Genomic DNA, 12,638 nt, shown 5'->3' with positions numbered 1-12,638 from the left:
TGAGACCAGCCTGGCCAATATGGTGAAACCCTGTTTCTACTAAAAATACCAAGTTTAGCTGGGTGTGGTGGTGGGTGCCTGTAGTCCCAGCTGCTCAGAAGGCTGAGGCAGGAGAATTGCTGGAACCTGGGAGGTGGAGGTTGCCGTGAGCTGAGATTGTGCCACTGTACTCCAGCCTGGGCAACAGAACGGGACTCAATCTCAGAAAAATGAGTAGTGCTAGTGATAAGCTCTACAAAACAGACTACAGCAGAGTTAGGAGGAGTATATGTATGGATAATTATTTTAGAAAGGGAGGCCAGTGAAGTCTTGTGGGATGTAGTGGCCCTTAAGTAGAGAGTTAAGTGGAGTGAGGAAGACAGGGCAATGGCATCTCAGCACAGGGATTTGGACCAGCAGCAGGGAAGGCCATGTGGCTAGGGAAAAAGTGGTATACATACACAAGAGGGGCCGATCAGGTTGGGCTTTTGCAGATCATGGTAAAGATTTTTATTTTGAATAATGTGTATGCTCTTTTTTACCTGCCATGAATACTATCCATTTGTTTATCTGATTAACTCATCAAAGTTTCTAAAAGTTATTTATTACTCTTTAAGGAAAAGAGATTTTTATTTTGAGAATTTTGGGAAGTCACTGTAGAGTTTTAAATCAAGGGAATGAATGATATGACTTACTCTTTAAAAGCATCACTGTAGCGCAGCAGAGCGGTGAGAGTAGAAACAGGAAAACAATTAGGGTGTTACTGTAGCATTCTTTTTCCTTTTTCTTTTCTTTTCTTTCTTTTTTTTTTGAGATAGTCACTCTGTCCCCCAGGCTAAAATGCAGTAGCACGATCTCGGCTCACTGCGACCTCTGCCTCCCGGGTCTAGCAATTCTCCTGCCTCAGCCTCCCAAGTAGCTGTGATTACAGGCATCTGCCACCTTGCCCAGCTAATTTTGTATTTTTAGTAGAGATGAGGTTTTACCATCTTGGTCAGCCTGTTCTCAAACTCCTGACCTCAGGTGATCCAACCACCTCAGCCTCCCAAAGTGCTGGGATTACAGGCTATGCCTGGCCCTCTTTTTCTTAAGACTTTTAGTGAATTTTTGAAAACTATTTATCTCTAAAAATTGGGGTAAAATATATATGACCTAAATTTTATCATTTTAACTGCTTTTTAAAGTGTACAGTTCAGTGGCATGAAATACATTTACATTATTTTACAACCATCACCAACATCCATCTCCAGAACTTATTTAATCTTACAAAACAGTTTCCTTTAAACAACAACTTTCCATTTCCCTCTGCTAAAATATAAACTGCAGCACACCAAGATTTTAAAGACTTTATTGGAGCAGACAGCAATTTATTAATTGGGTAGTACCAAAGGAGTCAAGTGGAAGCCTTTTATGGGGTGAATGCGGAAGCAAGCTAAAGAATATTTTATTGGTTAAAGAGCAGTTTGGGGGAGTATTAGTGATATTAAGTCTTCCAATCCATGAATATAGCCTGTCTCTCTATTTATTCATGTATTCTTTGTTTTGTTTTGTTTGTATATCTTTAATTTCTTTCAGCAATGTTTTGTGCTTTTCAGCATACAAGTCTTTCACTTTCTTAGGCAAATTTCTAAGTTTATTCTTTAAAGATTTTTTAAATTTTTAAATTAAAAAATTATAATTTTTAATTGGCCAGTAATAATTGTACATTTATGGGGTACAGTGTGATATTTTGATATAGGTATACAATATATAATTAGGGTATTTAGCATATTCACTACCTTAAACATTTGGCATTTATTTTTGAAAATATTCACAATTTGCTTATCTAGCTATTTGAAAATATACAATATATTGTTGTTTATTACAGTCACCCTACAGTGCTGTAGAACACTAGAAATTATTCCTCTTATCTAGATGTCCATTGATCAATTTTTGTGTCCATTAATCAACCTCTGGTTATCTCTCCCTGCCTCCTCCCCTTCCCAGCCTCTAGTAACCACTATTCTACTCTCTACTTCTGTAAGGTCAACTATTTTATCTTCCATTTATGAGTGAGAACATGCAGTATTTATCTTTCTGTGCCTGGCTTACTTCACTTGACATAATGTCTTCCAAGCTCATCCATGTTGCCACAGATGACAGAATTTAGTTATTTTTAAATCAATAAATAGTATTCAATCAGGAATATATGACACATTTTTCATCCATCTTTCTGTTGATGAACATTTAGGATGATCCCATATCTTGGCTGTTGTGAATAGTGCTACAATAAACCTGAGAGTGCAGAAATCTCAACAAGATCCACTAATTCTACTAATTAGCATATATCCAAAATATGCTATTCGTTTTGATGCTATTGTAAATGCAATAGTTTCCTTACTTTCCTTTTTTGGATTGTTTATTATTAGTGATATAAATGCAACTCATTTTTATGTATTGATTTTCTATCCTGCAACTTTGCTCAATTTGCTTATTAGTTCTATTGGGTTTTTTTTGTGTGCATATATGGAATCTATAGGTTTCTCTACGTATAAGATTTTATCATTTGCAAACAGAGATAATTTTACTTATTTCTTTTCTTTTTTTTTTTTTTTGAGACGGAGTTTCTTGTTACCCAGGCTGGAGTGCGATGGCGCGATCTCGGCTCACCGCAACCTCCGCCTCCTGGGTTCAGGCGATTCTCCTGCCTCAGCCTCCTGAGTAGCTGGGATTACAGGCATGTGCCACCATGCCCAGCTAATTTTTTTTTGTATTTTTAGTAGAGACGGGGTTTCACCATGTTGACCAGGATGGTCTCGATCTCTTGACCTCGTGATCCACCCGCCTCGGCCTCCCAAAGTGCTGGGATTACAGGCTTGAGCCACCGCGCCCGGCTAATTTTACTTATTTCTAATTTGGAGCTCTTTAATTTATTATTTCATTTTATTTTAGTGAGACAGAGTCTTGCTCTGTCACCAGGCTGGAGTGCAATAGTGCAATCTTGGCTCATAGCAACCTCTGCTTCCCGAGTTCAAGTGATTCTCCTGCCTCAGACTCCCAAATAGCTGGGACTACAGGTGCATGCCACCATGCCCAGCTAATTTTTGTATTTTTAGCAGAGATGATGTTTCACCATTTTGGCTAGTATGGTATCAATCTCGTGACATTGTGATCTGCCGGTCTTGGCCTCCCAAAGTGCTGGGATTAAAGGCGTGAGCCACCACACCCTGCGTTGTTTTTCTTGCCTAATATTATTGAAGCTTTCTACCCAATAAATGAGGATTTGAACAGTGATGGGGAGGTGCATAATGGTTGGATTAGGTTCATATTTTATGGGCAGAACAAATGCAACTTGTTGGCTCACAGGTGGGTGGTGGAAGAAAGAGAAGTTAAAAGAGACTTCTAAGTTTATGGACAGATTAACTAGCTAAATTATTGTGGTACCATTTGCTTAGTCCGGGTAGATGGGGAGATGCAGGACTGAGGGTGAAGAGAAAAGCTCTGTCTGGGCCACACTAAATTTGGCCATGATTGTGGATCAGATAGATAAAAGCAAGAGAAGAAGGAGGGAAGAAGTCAGAACAAAGACCTCTGGGGAAAGCTCACATGTAGAAAAGGGATGGAAGAGGAGGCATCAGAAAGAGATGCGAAGAAGAGCAACCTGAGGGGTAGAAAAAGAACAAGGAGGAAAAAGTTTCAGGAAAGTGGCAATGGTCAACTATGCAAACAAGAGGGGAAGGAAGGTGAGGACTGAGAAAGGATCTTTTATGTGAACAACGAGGAGGAGGTTATTGGTGACCTCTGACAGAAGATTTTCAGCAGTGGATAAGGTCTCTGCCTGAATGCAAGTGAGTTGAAAATGCAAGTGAGTGCGGGAAGTGCTGTCTAGAGTGCTGTATGTGTGAGGCAATGTTGCTATTACTGTTGCCACGGAAACAGAAACCATTTAGGAGAACTAAAAGCTACTGAAAACCACTGACTCTAACCCATCATATCTGCTTGATCTCTTGTGAAAGATAATGATAAAAACCAGTCATTACAGGGGCAGGGCAATTTTAAGTTTCTTCTTTTTAGACATAGCCCCTAATGAAATCCTCCCCCTTCTTGAGAAGGGAGCTTTCGCTGAGATCTACACTGGCTTCTAAAAAGCACAGATGACCTGCTGTACTTCCTGACTTACTTGCGATTGGTTGGCACCATTCATAAATATACTTTGCTGTTTTACTTTTCTTTGAAATGAGCAAGCCTAACTACGTGGAGGAGAAAGGCAGGAGAGATAGAGGCAGCAGAAGCCAGGGCGGCTGAAACACAGAGAACTTCAGGTGGGCATTTTAATCTTTGTTTTTTTAATTCATTGTTGAGAATCAGGACTTGATGATCACTTAATAATCAGAGGAGTAATTTTTGAAAAGTAAATTTGTTTTGCTCTACTATAAATGTTATTTTCCTATCATTTACATGGCAGTTTAAAAAATACTGTAGAAGTACAAAAATGTTGAAGGAAGCAAAATTCTCCACCAAGATAAATTCCAAAATTCTCTACCTCTATTGATATTTTGGGGAGTTTCCCTTTGTGTGTGTGTACACACATGTAACTTTAATTTTCATAGTTACATCCCTGTGCTACGGGCAAGTTTATATTCATTTCCTCTATTTCAGTCTATGATTTTTCCATGTTGCTGTGAATTCTTTGTAATTATAAATTAAAGCTGTGGCATAATATTGCATTGAGGAACTTTACTATACTTCCTCCATTTTTGGCTATATACATTTTCCCTATTTTTTGTAATTTGGGTCCTTTCATTATATAAAATGTATTTTTTCATTCAGTGTCTTGTTTTAGGGGTAGAAGTTAAATTTGAGGACATATATTTCAATGGATTTGCTCAGAGTGACAATGAGAGTGAAAGAATGTGTGAGATCATGAGTGTATAATCTGTTCCTTACCCCCACTGGGACCCTAATCAGTGTTTCTCAACTCTGGCTGCGTATTTAGCCAGAATCACCAGACTCTGAGGAGATTAGAAAATTACCCCTAGAATAACTGAAGCTTCACTTTTGGAGATCAGCCAGTCATCTGCAGTATTTTGTCTTGTTTTCCAGAAACTTCTCAGGTGGGTCTAATGAGTGGTCAGCATAAAAACAGATGACCTAGGTCATTCAAAATATTTTTCTGTCTCTGACATATACCTGAGAGTAATATGTATCAGGAGAAAGGGAGGTATAATTTTAGGCAAGCCAACCAAATTTCCCTCTCAACACGACATAAATAGTGCAAATTACACAATGATTTGTGGGAAACATAAGACTTCTAGAAATTTCTGTCATCTACCTCAGCCACATAAACTGTTGAGATGAGAATCTACTTGAGTTTCAATTTACTAATGTTTTAAAGAGGTGGATTTGATTCCAGTGTTTTGGTGGTTACAAGTTAGAGAAGTTAAGACTGTAGTATGCTCTAAATGTGTCTAAATCATGCCCGTATCAGATAGAATCTGCCAAGGCAACCAGGCTTCTTTTCTTTTGCAAACTCTTTTTTTTTTTTTTTTTCTTTGAGACAGAGTTTTGCTCTTGTTGCCTAGGCTGGAGTGCAATGGCACAATCTCAGCTCACCGAAACCTCCACCTCCTGGGTTCAAGTGATTCTCCTGCCTCAGACTCCTGAGTAACTGGGATTACAAGCATGTGCCATCATGCCCAGCTAATTTTTTGCATTTTTAGTAGAGATGGGGTTACTCCATGTTGGCCAGGCTGGTCTCGATCTCCTGACCTCAGGTGATTCATCTGCCTCGGCCTCCCAAAATGCTGGGATTACAGGCATGAGCCCCCATGCCCAGCCCTTTTTCAAACTCTTTAAGATTAAACACAAGTTGGGCATTTAATGGCTGGCCATTCACACACTGTGGGCATAGTGAAGATCAATGGGATTGGATTTGGAGCCAGGAGGTGGCTCACTCTAGCTTTTAGGAGCCCCATAGATGTGGCACTTACCTTCTCTGGACACCACATCCTCAGGAGGAAAGTGGACAGAGTTTATGCCAGGGCTGTATTATGGTTTCTCCCATTGGGGACTGAAAACAGCCAGAACGGCTAAACTACATTGAAGCATTTGCTGTTCCATTCCTAGCCTACTGCAGGCCAGAATCATCACAACTTGATCAATAGTATGTTAATTAAACTTCTTCTTGTTTTGACTCAGTGGAAAACACCTGTTTAGTACCTTCTTTAATGAATGTAAACATTCACACAGTACTGTTTACAAAACACAAATCAGTGCCTGCATCAGTTCATTTGATCTATTTACATGCATCATTTCACTTGACCCACATACTAGCCTTAAGAACTGGAGGGTGCAATTCTTATTTTAAAGATGATAAAGATGAGACCCAGAGAACATAGGATCTTTCCCAGGTGGAATGAGAACTGGTCCAATCTGGTTGAACCCAGGGCACACGGTCTGTCTTTCTTTCTTTCTTTCTTTCTTTCTTTCTTTCTTTCTTTCTTTATTATTTGAGACAAGAGTCTCACTCCATCACTAGGTGCCAGGCTGGAGTGCAGTGGCGCTACCTGTGCTCACTGCAACCTCCGCCTCCTGGGTTCAAGCAATCCTCCTGCCTCAGCCTCCCGAGTAGCTGGGACTACAGGCAGGCGCCACCACACCCAGCTAATTTTTTGTATTTTTAGTAGAGATGAGGTTTCATCATGTTGGCCAGGATGGTCTTCATCTCTTGACCTCGTGATCCGCCGGCCTCGGCCTCCCAAAGTGCTGGGATTCCAGGCGTGAGTCACCGCGCCCGGCCTTTCTTACAACTTAAATAATAGCTGCTGTGGGAAATTGGTTAAACAAATTTCATAATGTTTATATAATTGGATACTCTGTAGCCAGTCAAATGACGACATTGATGTTATTAGTAGACAAAGAAAGGTGATCATGATGCAGAAATAAGAAAACAGCAAGGTACAAAACAGCATTATAAATGCACTCATTTTGTTTAAAAATATTTGTATATATTTCAAGAAAAAAACATATATGCAAAATTTTAGATATGTCTGGTTGGTGATAAACTGTAATTTCAGTTTATTTCAGCTTGTATTACATTGCAATTTTTTTTTTTTTTTTACTATGGACATGTACTAGTTGTGTAATAAAAATAAAGGAAAGTAAATAGAATTGTTCATACCTTTCTGGTTGGCTCTTCTCCAGATGAAATAGTCCCAACCCCTTTCACTTGGCCACAAAGAAGGCTCCTATTTAATTCTCTGAGTTTTGTACATTATTGTCACAAATAACTAAAAGGCTGACTAAAAGGCATAATTGGAACTTAAACCCAGGACACTTTTAACTCAAAAGCACATGCTTTCATTCATTATATCACCCTGCCTCCCATCCACCTGGGATCACAGAACCCCCGTTTTGGAGGAAAAATGATGTATTTTTTCAGTGTACTCATTATTGTGTATGTGAGTACATGAGGATTAACTTGGGCGTTGTTAGCATTTCCTGTGTGCTCCAGAATCAAGGACTCTTTCTGCTTTTCTATAGTTTGCTCTGTGCGCCAGACATCTGAGGCACTCTAGTTCCCCAAGGGTAAGCCTTTAAGGTAAAAGCCTCACAAGGGTCAATGGTCTTGGCATGAGAGCAGAAGGCAGCCACAGAAGGTACCCAAATGGTACACATTAACATCATTTCATAGTAAAAGACCATGGAGTTCTTTCCCCACAGAAGATTTCATTGTGAGGCATAAAATGACGACTTTGGAAAACAGCTTCATTCGCTCATTTATTGGTCATTTATCTGAGCACATTCATGTGCCTCACGCTGTGCTGGGGTAAAGCAGCAGACACGCACTTGCCTTCCGTGGGCAAACAGTCTGGTGGGTAGGGATAGAAAGGAAGCAACTGCTGCCCCTGGGGTAAATGCTGGACGGGAAGCCCATGGGGCTGCAGCCAGGCAAGACCTGGAGGGGTCAGAGAAGGCTTCTTCTGGAGGAAGTGATGTTTAGAAATCTGAGACTGGATAAGCAATAGCCAGGAGATGAGCTGGAGCTCAGAAGAAATGGGCAAGAGAGAGCCTGCTGTGTTGGGGGCCTGGAAATAAGCTTCATGAGACTGAGTATCGTTTACCGAGGGGATGGAGGGGAGAGAATATGATGGATAACAAGATCCGTACTGTGAAAATCCTGGTGATGAACTTGATTCTGAGATGATAATGAATTTTAAGTGGAAGAGTAATGTGGTCAGATATGCATTTTGGAAAGGTTACTCTGTGAAGAATGAATTGAGAACAGCCAGAGTGGAGATAGGGAGCAATTGAGGAGGCTGTGCCCATTGTCCAGGTTAAAGATGACAGCCTATACTAAGTCAGTCTTGAACCAACCCCTGAGATGAAAGGAGGGGATTGGTGGAGTCTGCTGGGTGAACAAGCCAGGTCTGCCATGGAGGAAACACTGGGCAGCAGGATGAGCAGGGGAGGAGGGGAGCCCATCGTTAACTTTTGCTCCTGGCCTTCTCTTCTTTAGGTTTCAGATACCCACTGCCCCTATGCCACTGGCAGGTGGGATGGCAACAGGAATGACAATGCATGGGATGCCAGGCACAGTGCAGCGGCATCCCTGGCTGTCACCTGTGCTGCCTCCTGGGGTCCTCTCAATTACTCCGAGAGGTTGAGTACATGCTGATGATCACATAGTTTGCACAAGGAAGAGCTAGGATTCAGATTCAGTTGGGATTTATTCCAGAGGTTTTGCATGATATCCCAATGTATTTAGTAAATACACATGATGTTTAACAAACTACCTTTGTAAATAATTTCTTTTCTCTAAGAAGTGAATTTAATAGTAAAATGCTGTCTAGGATAAATGAGAAAGAGAGGGAGTTTTAATTTGAATAAATGGGCTTGTGTGGAGCCCCTGGGTCATGTCATTTAGTCACCTTGATTATGGACAGGGAGGACCCTGATGTTGACTAATCCATAGGGATTTAAGTAGGACAGTGTCTCTATGATAACACTTACTGTTCTTCTGTCTTGGAAATCAAAAGACTTGAAAATCAGAGACTCAGGAGACTTAGGTACAGAAGAATTCTGTGATTCTGTGGTCTTCCTTAAATCAGACATTTGGTTAATAACAGATACCTCCAATCCTTCTAAATACATGTATGAAATGCATTAGAAAATGAAAAACATATTGCTGAGATTTTTACATAAAATTAGATAATTGGCATTATAGACCCATGTGTTATATTAACCAAGGAAAGCTGAGGAAAGTTTGAGAGCCCGAGAGAGGGCAACATTTAGTCAAAATAATGTTTATGAACAAAATAAAGCCGTATCTCTAAGGAGCTCAGAGCTCTTCCTATATGTTGTTTTCATTGAGTTGAATTTCTATTTGTTTGTTTATTGGGTGGCTGAATGTTAGTGGTAGGATGACTGTGCAAGAGAAGCTAGCTTTTGGAATCTGTTAAAAGAAGGAGACAAGGAGATTTAGTAAAGACAGAGGTGGGAAGAGGGTTATCTGAGATAATGCCGTGCCTTTTGTTCTTGAAGGCAGAGGTGTCCCCTGCCATGCTCAGATGCCAAACTTCTACTAAATTTCAATCCCTGCTACATCCCCGGCGATAAGTTGTTCTCTGGGAGCATTATCTCTTCAAAACAAAAAAAGAATGAAATATTACAAGAACTCCCATTTTAAGGGAGTAATTGTCTGCAAATGTGTTCACAATCAATAGGCACCTTTTCTGCACAGGGAATTTCTCAAGAAAGAAACTTCAGTGAGGCTGGGTATGGTGGCTCATACCTGTAATCTCAACACTTTGGGAGGCCAAGGGAGCCAGATGGCTGGAGCCCAGGAGTTTGAGACCAGCCTGGGCAACATGGCAAAGCCCTGTCTTGACTAAAAATTTCAAAAAATTAGCTGGGCATAGTGGCAAGCACCTGTAGTCCCAGCTACTTGAGAGACTGAGGTGGGAGGATCGCTTCAGTCTAGGAGGTCGAAGCTGCAGTGAGCTGTGATTGTGGCACTGCAGCCTCCAGCCTCGGTGATAGAGTGAGATCCTGTGCCTGTGAGCCTCGGTGATAGAGTGAGATCCTGTGCCTGTGAGCCTCGGTGATAGAGTGAGATCCTGTGCCTGGGTGATAGAGCGAGATCCTGTGAAAGAAATAAAGAAAAAGAAAGGAAAAAGAAAAGAAAGAAGGATAGAAGGAAAAAAGGAAATAAAGGAAGAAAGAAAAAGAGAAAGAAAGAAACTTCATTGGTTAATGTGCAAATTGACCAATCAAGACAACAGGGGGAAAAATCTTGCCAGCAAAAGACAGAGAAAAGGCATCTACTGCTAAACTGTCAAGACAATGCTGATACTTACAGGATCTGACATTTTGGCCATTCAGACACTTGCCAAGCTGTCATTTTTCAGCCATGCAAATTTTGTCCTAATGGCACTCTGACAGTACACATCTTCTTGAGGTGTCCCTTCCTCCATCTGTCTGTGTACATTTGTGGGCAGAGGACATTATTACCACACATGTGGTGGTCCGGGGGAAAGTTACCCTTTCAGTGGAAGGCCACAGCCAGTTCACACTACACATCCACCCACTGTAAGCTGGGCCCAAGAGTCAGTGCTTCAAGAAGACCAGCAGCCCCAGGGAGAGTTGAGGCAAGAAAGATGGCTCCCATGAGATCTCAAGAGCCAAAGAACGTTCTAACATATCATCAATTGTGAAGAATGTTTCATGTACTGATGAAAAATAAATATGTATTCTGCAGCTGTTGGATGAAATGCCTGTAAATGTCTGTTAGGTCCATCTGGTATATGGGGCAGTTTAAATCTGATGTTTCTTTGTTGATTTCCTGATTAATCAGTCCAATGGCAAGAATTGGCTGTTGAGTCCCCAGATATTGTTGTATTGGGATCTATCTTTTCCTTTAGATTTAATAATATTTTCTTTATATATTTGAGTGGTCTAGTGTTGGGTGCATATATATTTACAACTGTTATTTTTGGCGAATTCATATTTTTATCATATAATGTCCTTCCCTGTCTCTTTTTACTGCTTAACTGTAAGTCTGTTTTGTCTAATATTAGCATAGCTACTCCTGCTGGCTTTTGATTTCAATTTGCATGGTATATCTTTTTTTGTCCCTTTACTTGCAGTCTATGCAAGTCTTCACGGGTGAGGTGAGTCTCTTATAGGCAGCATATAGTTGGGTCTTGTGTTTTTAAAATCTGTTAGCCCAGTCTATATCTTTTAAATGAGGAGTTTAATCCATTTACATTCAAGGTTATTATTCATTAGGAGGTGAAAACTTCTATTGTTTTATTGATTATTTTCTGGTTGTTTTATATATCTTTTGTAATGTTTCCATGCTTTTAAATATTTGATGTGTCCTATGTTTATTTCTATACATCTGGTGGAAAAGTTGTCTCTTTCAATTTTATAGAGTAGATTTCAAAGGACACAGTTTATTCATATAAATGTGTCCTGGAGTATCGGTTCAGTGAGGTGAGTAGACGTCGGTTCTAGGTAGGCATTGTAATATAGTCTTCATGTGGTTTCTTTGGCTGTAATCCCCATTAGTGGCATTTGCAAATTTCTCAGTGGCCTAGACTGTGGGAATTTGTAGTGATAGTGATTTGGCCTTGCCAGGTATGGGCTTACTGGGCTGTTTCTCAGGCAAAGGGCGTGTGTGTGCACATGATGGGTCAACCAACTAGGGGTTAAGTTTGCTGGGGTTGAGGCTGTGGGTCCAGGAGTGGCTTGCAGGGATATTTCTCACTCTCAGGATGTAAGTTCTTAGCTGCTTGGATGGCCTGAGGGAAGATCTGCCAGGAGCAGCCCATCAGGTGTTTCCATGAGTCAGAATGCGGGCACAAGTCTGCTTGGCTGTCCTGGGGACATGCCTTCCAGGGGTGGCCACAGGGCTGTTTTTCAGGACTGGTATATGGGTGCATAATTTCTCAGCTAGCCTATGACTGGTTTGCTGGGGGTGACCCATGGGCATATTTCTCAGGCCCAAGACTCAGCTGCACAGCTGCTCACTTGGCCTGGGACCATGTTTCCTGTCAACATCACTATGAACTATAAAAATTGTCCTCTTTGCCTCTGCACAGTATATGTGGTAGTTCTTGGAGCTAACATTTAAGTGACACTCTAAAGTTATTAGATAAAACATACAGTACTATTGTGGGAAGAGTTGCAAAAGGCAGGGTGGGGTACTAAAGGAGAAGCCTCTTAGTGTGGAGAATTTAAAACCACAATAACAGGGTGGTTAGATGAAAGTGAGGAGGAGAAGAGGAAGCCAAATGTGGTTCTTAATTTGCCCGGACCATCAAATCCTATGGTTCCATGTCTAATACATGTGCTGTAAGAGCACATGACAGTACCACTTGTTTGCCTAGTGATGATGAGTTTACCAGGTTCTCTCAAATATGTGCTCATCAGAATAGGGTATGCAGAATCAGTAGACGACTGTCTTTTCCTCTGCAAATCTGATTATCTGGAGAGGCAGACATGATGTGTCTGCTTGACATACATCCACCAAAGCACAAGGAGAACTAATCTTAGACTGCGGTAGTTTTTATACAGATGCCAGAGGAATGAAAAAAATGTCAGTTGGTAAGGTGGTGTGCATAAGGCAATGTAGATATTGAAGAAAATGATTTGGATTGGCAAGAGTTAGGCACATT

The 12,638-nt window shown here is 40.8% G+C and overlaps 1 protein-coding gene across 3 annotated transcripts in view; it reads left to right on the top strand.

Annotated features, from left to right (window-relative positions):
* CYSLTR2 (cysteinyl leukotriene receptor 2) overlaps positions 1-12,638 on the top strand; it is a 134,694-nt gene that overhangs the window by 92,472 nt on the left and 29,584 nt on the right. Inside the window, exon 1 of one of the 3 annotated variants that reach the window (XM_010330076.3) lies at positions 3,079-4,280. The exons of the other annotated variants lie outside the window; for them this stretch is intronic. The gene's annotated coding sequence lies outside the window, so the exon portion shown is untranslated. Of the gene's footprint in view, positions 1-3,078; positions 4,281-12,638 lie in introns of those variants that run through there. 3 annotated transcript variants of the gene reach the window in all.

Source organism: Saimiri boliviensis, chromosome 16, assembly GCF_048565385.1.
Source record: "Saimiri boliviensis isolate mSaiBol1 chromosome 16, mSaiBol1.pri, whole genome shotgun sequence".
Taxonomy (NCBI): Eukaryota; Metazoa; Chordata; class Mammalia; order Primates; family Cebidae; genus Saimiri; species Saimiri boliviensis.
The sequence above is the reverse complement of the archived record's forward strand: the minus strand, read 5'-3'. Positions and strand labels throughout refer to the sequence as shown.